This window comes from Crinia signifera, chromosome 3, assembly GCF_055691185.1.
Source record: "Crinia signifera chromosome 3, ASM5569118v1, whole genome shotgun sequence".
Taxonomy (NCBI): domain Eukaryota; kingdom Metazoa; phylum Chordata; class Amphibia; order Anura; family Myobatrachidae; genus Crinia; species Crinia signifera.
The window spans coordinates 160,903,654-160,910,826 of NC_139219.1; the positions used below are offsets into that span (position 1 = coordinate 160,903,654).

The 7,173-nt window shown below is 44.9% G+C and overlaps 1 pseudogene; it reads left to right on the top strand.

Annotated features, from left to right (window-relative positions):
• Positions 1–4,279: 4,279 nt before the first annotated feature.
• LOC146066109 (U2 spliceosomal RNA) lies at positions 4,280–4,416 on the top strand (annotated as a pseudogene).
• The last annotated feature ends 2,757 nt before the right edge of the window (positions 4,417–7,173 follow it).

Consider the following 7,173-nt stretch of genomic DNA (forward strand, 5'->3'; position numbering starts at 1 on the left):
CGATACACACTAATCAATTCATCTCATTAGTGTGATAAAAATGTGTTGGCTATATAATACCTGCTAAATCGACACACATCTACCAATGCAATAGACAGATATTGAACATAGAATCTATCCAAAACGATCCATACTAAACTGTACAGTCGTGACATAATAGAGGAACCTGACATAACATACAGTCAGACCACCCACACGACCTCCCTGACAGTACTCAGATAGAAACAGTGGTTCACACTGAGGGTAACACCGTTTATTATACTACCCACTGTAATAATAACAGGATAACGGAAACCCCATGATACGATTCACATTTGAAGTAACACACATATAGCGCGTGCATCTTTTTAATAATTGTTCAATGTTTATATAAGTCATGTATGTAGCATATATTTCACCCTAAACGGTTCTTTTTTACCGATATTATTAAAAGTTAAATTTTAAACTCTTTTCTTCAGTGCGCCAGCAACAAAGACAATCCTTTTTCTTTCTTGTTCCATATATCAACAACCCACTAGGTGATTTATCGCGCCCTATGGGCGCTCTTCACACCGCCGAAAGGGGCTCCATCTCCTTAACCTGTGGACTTTTTTATTGCGTGAAATATGGGTTGTATTATATGGGGGATTTTTAGTATTGCTACTTTAGTTAGAGGTGACATTTTAGAATAAAAGGGCGTGTGATTCTGAAGGGGGTGTAGCCTATTTTGTTGGTATGAACAGTGCTTAGAGAGCGGAATATGTAGAGAATTAAGTTATGAAGGAACTTAGTAGTAAAGGGTGTGTAGTGGGTATATGCATAGGTTGCAGGGTGTGTTGCATGTTTGGTGTACAGTAAGTGTTTGTGGCTTAGGTGTAGGGTGGGTGTGGATGTGTGAGAGGTGTGTGCAAGTGTGCTGTGGGTGTGGGAGCGGTGATGTTGGGGGGTGCAGGAGGTTGGCTGGGTGTGCTGTGGGTGGTGGAGCTGTGGATGGGGTAAGGGCGTGTGGGAGGGTTGTGTGGGTGCTGGAGGGGCAAGTGCGGCGGGTTGTGGAGGTTTGTGTGCGGGGATACTGTGGTAGGGGAGTGGCGGCTGCGGGGTAGCAGCGAGTGGTGGAGGTGCCTGGTGGGTGCTCACATACACAACAGAGTCAGCAAAGCACTGACTACAGTGTGAGCAGTGACTTTCAGCAGCCAGTCACTAAATGTAACAGGTGTTAGTGCCTGTGGCCAGGCCCCAGTTCCTGCTATGCGACCCTGCTGGAGCCATGTTGCAAACTTTACGAACTCTTTCTTGCACAGCGTGCAGGAGGGTGACAGGCAGAAGCGACCCAGGGGAACCCCTCATATGGCACCCCCTTCCCTGGCACAGGCAGGCCTCTACAGTAACATGCACACCCAGGTCCCCCCGAGTCTGTGAGCAGTGCATTGGGGGCCGTGGGATCAGTGTAGGCAGCCTTGGGGCTGGCAACGGAGCCATGTTATACGAAAGTGATACTTCCCACTTGGGACTGTATTCCAGAGATCTCTTCTGCACAGAGAGGGTATTGCATTATATTGTATTATTATTATTTCTAAGCTCACATTCTCCCACCTCATGTTAAGACTCCTGCTCTCTTCCTCCTGGCAGCTGCTCTCTGGTCCATTGCAATGTTAGAGGGCTCAGATCCACACATACAGTAAATGTGGTGGAAGAAGCTGGTACTCTGGGCATGTGCAGCTGCTCCTCTCTGTCCCTTACACTGCATGATGTGGTGGCAGCTCTATTGATCATATTATATACCAGTGCTATTGTTGTCATATTTTAAGGCACTTGCCAAGAGGAGGGGGATTTCCAGGCAACCATTGTGCATTGCAATCAGGTACAGTTTGCATTATGCATGTTCAAATCTCTGCTGTGATAAAATCCTGCTACTATTTCTATTTGCTCGCCGTTTGCAAGGTTATTAACAGGAAGTAGGTGTCTGGGGTTGGAAACCGGCAGTTTAGTGGGTGTGTTAAGATAAACACTAGGTATGCCAGAAAAAATGCTGGATTTGTCAGGTAAAACACAGGTGTGCCTAAGCATAGGTGTGGGTGTGTGATGTCTGCAACAGGCCAGATGTGCCTGGTTTCATCGCAGCTGCCGAGTAACCCTATGGCTACTCTGAGCCTGTGAATGGATGTGTAGCTGTACACATCCATTTGCACATAATTTTTAATGCAGGATTTCACTCATAACTGAACGCTGGTTGTGCAAATTTACGATCAGGTCTGAATTGGCCCCAATAGGTTTTACAATTAAATGTCATATACGAGGTTGTTAGCACAAATTAGGCCAAATATATGGGCTTTCCAACCAATATCAAGGTCGCCTCTGTCTCTGTTTCTAGCACACTGCAGTTCACGTCTGGGGCACAAGGCACTCCCAAACCAGCCCAGCCAAAAACAACCCCAGGCCATCCCACATATTAAAGATTGCAGTGAAGTGTTATAGGGGGAAATTTACTGAGATGGGAGTTCTATTTAACATGGGATGTTGCTATGGGCAACCAATCAGAATCTACTTCTTATTTATTTAGCATCTTTTAGAAGATAATAGATAGAATCTGATTGGTTTCCCATAATAACATCCCATGTGAAATAGAACTCCCATTTTAGTAAATTTCCCTTATCTACCCCTTTCACTCTCCACAAATATCCTGGGTGCGGTGTGACAGGGCCTTTTTAATACCCTGGGTCCAGCAACCAGGCAATCTGACCCGAGATAAAAGCAGTGTTTTTATGCAGGTCAGAGTTGGGTTGCCGGGCCTCCTCCTCCTCCCCTGAATGACACCCCACTGCTCTGCCCCTCAACCCGCCTGAGGTCAGTGCCTGGCAATATGCTGGGTGCTAACAGGTCATGACTTATATGAAATGCCAGGTCGCTCCCGGGCCGTAACTGGGTCCAAATCCAAAAACGATCCCGGCATTTGCGATGTGAAAGAGTTATCAGCGTCAGGTTTGTGAAAGCAGCTACTCACTGTTAAGAGTGTTGCAAGAATAAAAAGGTGTGAAAAAATATTAATATTCTAGACTACTAATCTCTTTAATACCTTTTTTTAGTGTCGGTTAGGTTTTGGTGTTCATCCTGCTCCAGTTCTAATTAGTATTTCCCCAAAGCTAATAACATTTAATAATGTAGAAAGAAAGAGGGAGCTATGGAATTTTACAGGTGAGAACATAAAGATGGTTCCCTACGTAGCCTATGATGGAAAAGTCTAATACCCAATTAATGCTAATGCCCGGTACACACCAGGACGATGGTGCTTGTGAACAGGACGTACGACCCACTCACGAGCTGACGGCGCCGCCGACCCGTCGCGAAAATGCCCCTAATGTGATTGCGATCTGATCGCGACCCCACCTACTACAATGGTCCTTTCTCAAACCCTCCATGCGTCAAAAAAGACCGACCCGCGGGGCCGCGCATCGGATCGGGATCGCATCAAAAGGGCAGCAAAATGGCCCAAAACACGGGCGATTTACATACAATCGGTCGAGATTGTATTTAAATCTATATCATCCTGGTGTGTACCCCACATAAGATCTTATTGAGAGATATAAAGGGCTGTTCTAGTATTTTGGTGCTTGTATGAATCATATTATGGTAAAGCAGGGGTCCAGACATTTTTTAAATGTCAGTTTTCCAGTTCATGAAAAAGCACAATAAGTACTTGTATTCCACAGATAAAACTGCAGTATTACAATAGCCAATTACACAATACAGTACAAAACAATACAATACACAAATGAATTCTATTAAAAATAATAATAGAAACTCTTTAAAATCTATGTTCTGTATAATGATAAACCACTCAACTGACTAAGTTAAGTGTGATATTCATTAAATGTAACCTTTTCATAATGTTGCTACAAAAGAGATCATTTTGAGGACTACTCCAGATGAGATAAATGCAACACCAAACACAATAACACTAAAGTGGTAATTGTTAAAACTGTGAACAATACATGAGAACACATTATGCCTTTTGCCTAATTCATTTCCATACATACTTACAAAAAGCAGCAAGGTTTTCAAACTCAGAAATAATAGGTACTTGATATTCTATTCAAATGATAATTTTTTTGTTTATTATTAACTTTGAATTCCAGTGCACACTTTTTAGAATTAATCTTTGTATTATTTGTAGTTTTTGGAACAGAGACGTCTCTCCGGTTGCTGTAGTATGACAGCATACTGGATTGCCAGTCACATTTATGTGTCTGTACATTGGGACAAAAATGGGATCCAGCTTCTCTTTACCGATCTGGTACAAAAGTTCACTTCTCAGACTTTTGGCTAAGATCAAGTGTAGTATCTGTTCTTATCAGTGGGTGCGGACTGGTCCCTGGCAGAAGAATAGAGAAAGGCTGCACTGAGTAACTGCTCCAATGGGCAAAGGGTATGGGACCCCTCATACTCAGGCCAGGGAAAAGTCTGGCTGAGTACCTTCACCCTTGCAGATGGTGGGAGGTGTTGTTTACGTAATTCCACTGGTAAGGGAGGGGAGAAACACTGGGCCCTGTAGGTGGCTCTCTTTTTTTTTTTTTTTTTTAATATATATTTTTATTTTCAAAAGAGCATACTTTAACATACATACATATAAACCTTTAAGTATACAGAAATATCATTGTCTTCCTTTTTTTTTTTTCCTTTTAAAATCAGATATTGGCGGTTTTACATTATGCGTTTTGATGTTTTACAGGTAATGTCTAATCTATCCGGTCCCCGGTGCCTCAATAGTGACCTCCACTTTTAGTTTACTGTTCCCAATTTAGTTCTATCTGTTCAAAAAGTGCATAGTGCTTTGTGATGTGTTCGACCTATTAGAAATATTTTTTGTCCCTTACTGTGAGGTGTTACTAATTTTAGTGTCTGGCCGTTGCCCGTTATGATTTTCAATATGTGACTCCCCTTCCTTATTCTTACATAGTGGTTGTCATTATGTGGCACCGGGTCTCGTTCACAGTTGTTCATTTCCCAAGCCCGTGTTCCCTTCGCGTTATACTCTTTATCTGTCTAGCTATCTTAATTGTTGTTCCCTATGCTTATATAGGTTATCTTCTTATATCGGGCTCCTTCCCTTGCTCCCTCACATATGCTACCCTGACAGATGAGTCACGCAAAGTATAAATATAGCATAAAAGGGTCCCGAAAATGCGTGGCACAGTGAGGAAGTAAATACCCCAGCTTAACGTCTCCCGCTCCTGTCTTGCCCACGTCCCCTCCAGTATCCTTCTTAACCCATAATTCTGGTTCCCAATCTTGTCAGAAGGGATCTGCGCCCGTAGCTTCTTTCTCTATCTCGTACCAGGCTGTTGTTATTATCGTCTTTCTTATTATTTCCTTGGCAGGAGGTGATAACTCTTTAATATGGGACAGCCAGATGTCAAAAAACCCCTTCACCCTTCTTTCCTTATCTATGACCATCTCAATCCAGTCCATCTGGTACAGGTACAAGATTCTGGGTTTTAATAAAGCAATTGAGAGTGTATTTGAGGCCGTCCATTGTGAGAGGATCGTCTTCCGTGTTGCTGCTGCAATTTTTGCTGCAAATTTCCGCTGCCCTTGCGACAATCTGTTCTGTTTATTGTCTGGCAGTATATCCCATATGGCCCATTTAGGTGTCAAATCTATTCTAATGCCATAGGTGGTTTGTATGTATATCACAACTCTCTTCCAGTATCCTTGCACCTCTGGGCAGCTATACATGCAATGATACAGATCCGCCCCTGGTGCTTTACACTTGAAACAGTCTGTATCCATGGATGCTCCCATTTGGAGTTTTTTTTGGGGTGTGTAATATGCCCTGTGCAGGAGCTTGTACTGCATCTCCATATATGATGCTGTCACTAGATTTTTATTTATTCTGACAAAGGCATTTAGTATAGTTTGAAGGGATGTCCCAGGGAGGTCCCTGCACCACTTTCCCATCCCTGTCTGTATATCATCCACCTGAACCTGTTTTCTTATCTGTTCATACAGGGATGATGTAGTGATACCCCTGCTGGCTGCTTGACCTGTCACCACATCCAAACCTCCCATTGACCCTCTATCTGGCAGGGGCTGGCTGGCAACTTTTAGCCTAGGGGGCAAGTCCAGAGCACTGGCCCATACCACCACCGCCGCCGCCCCCCCCCCCCAACTCTCTGGAAGACAGAATGCTTGTTGCGCGCCGGCGGTACGCTGAAAAATTAGGCTTGTGACCTGTACCATGATTGTATTGTGTACCTGCAGATTGCACATTGTGATGCTAATTACACATTATGCCGCACACCTTGATGCCCATTACACCCCATACTGTGATGGCAATTACCCAATGCTCCCCACACCGTAATGCCCAATACGACCCATACCATGATGCCCATTACACCACACAATGTGATGTCCACAGTGCCAGATTTGCCCCCACGGTGCCAGATATTCCGCCACAGTGCCAAATACACATATGCCCCCACAGTGACAGATATGCCCCCCACAGTGCCAGAAACACACATGCCCCACAGTGCCCGAATTTCCCACCAGCAACTCACCATTGTGCTGCTGGGGGGAGGGGGGGCAGGGGAGAGCGCAGTACATGCCCCTCCTGCCCACCGGGGAGGCTACTACCGACCATACTTGCCTACTTTTGAAAACTAGTTTCAGGGAGATTCCAGGCGCTAATAAAATGCAGCACCATTGAGGCGGGGTCTGCGCATGCGCGAATATGCGCATGTACAACTTCCCTGGTAAAATGCCTTCGCTGACTTTCACACTCACTGGGGCGTTCGCTCCAGTATTGGAGGACACAGGGCACTAGCAGGGAAAAGCCCAGCGTTTTATGGGTGCGCCAATAAAAACGCTGGACGTACCCCTGTGAACGCAAGCATGTCTATGGCAGGCGAATGACATCAGCTCCCGGCCTGAATTCGGCCAGGATAAAAGTCAGCCAGTCAGTAGACTGTTTAATCAGCGATGGGGAAAATAAATCATTCGATGGGGAGCGACCATCGAATGATTTCTCTCCCGTGTGGCCACATGCGAGGGGATGTGTAAAAGTACACATCCACTCTCATGCTAATGCGGGGATTCGCACGCGGGGGGGGGGGGGGGTATTGGCGTGATGTTGGTTCGCGTCTACCTGCTTGCTAGGCTGAAAACATATGCAACCTAGTGAACAGGTCTGAATCAGGC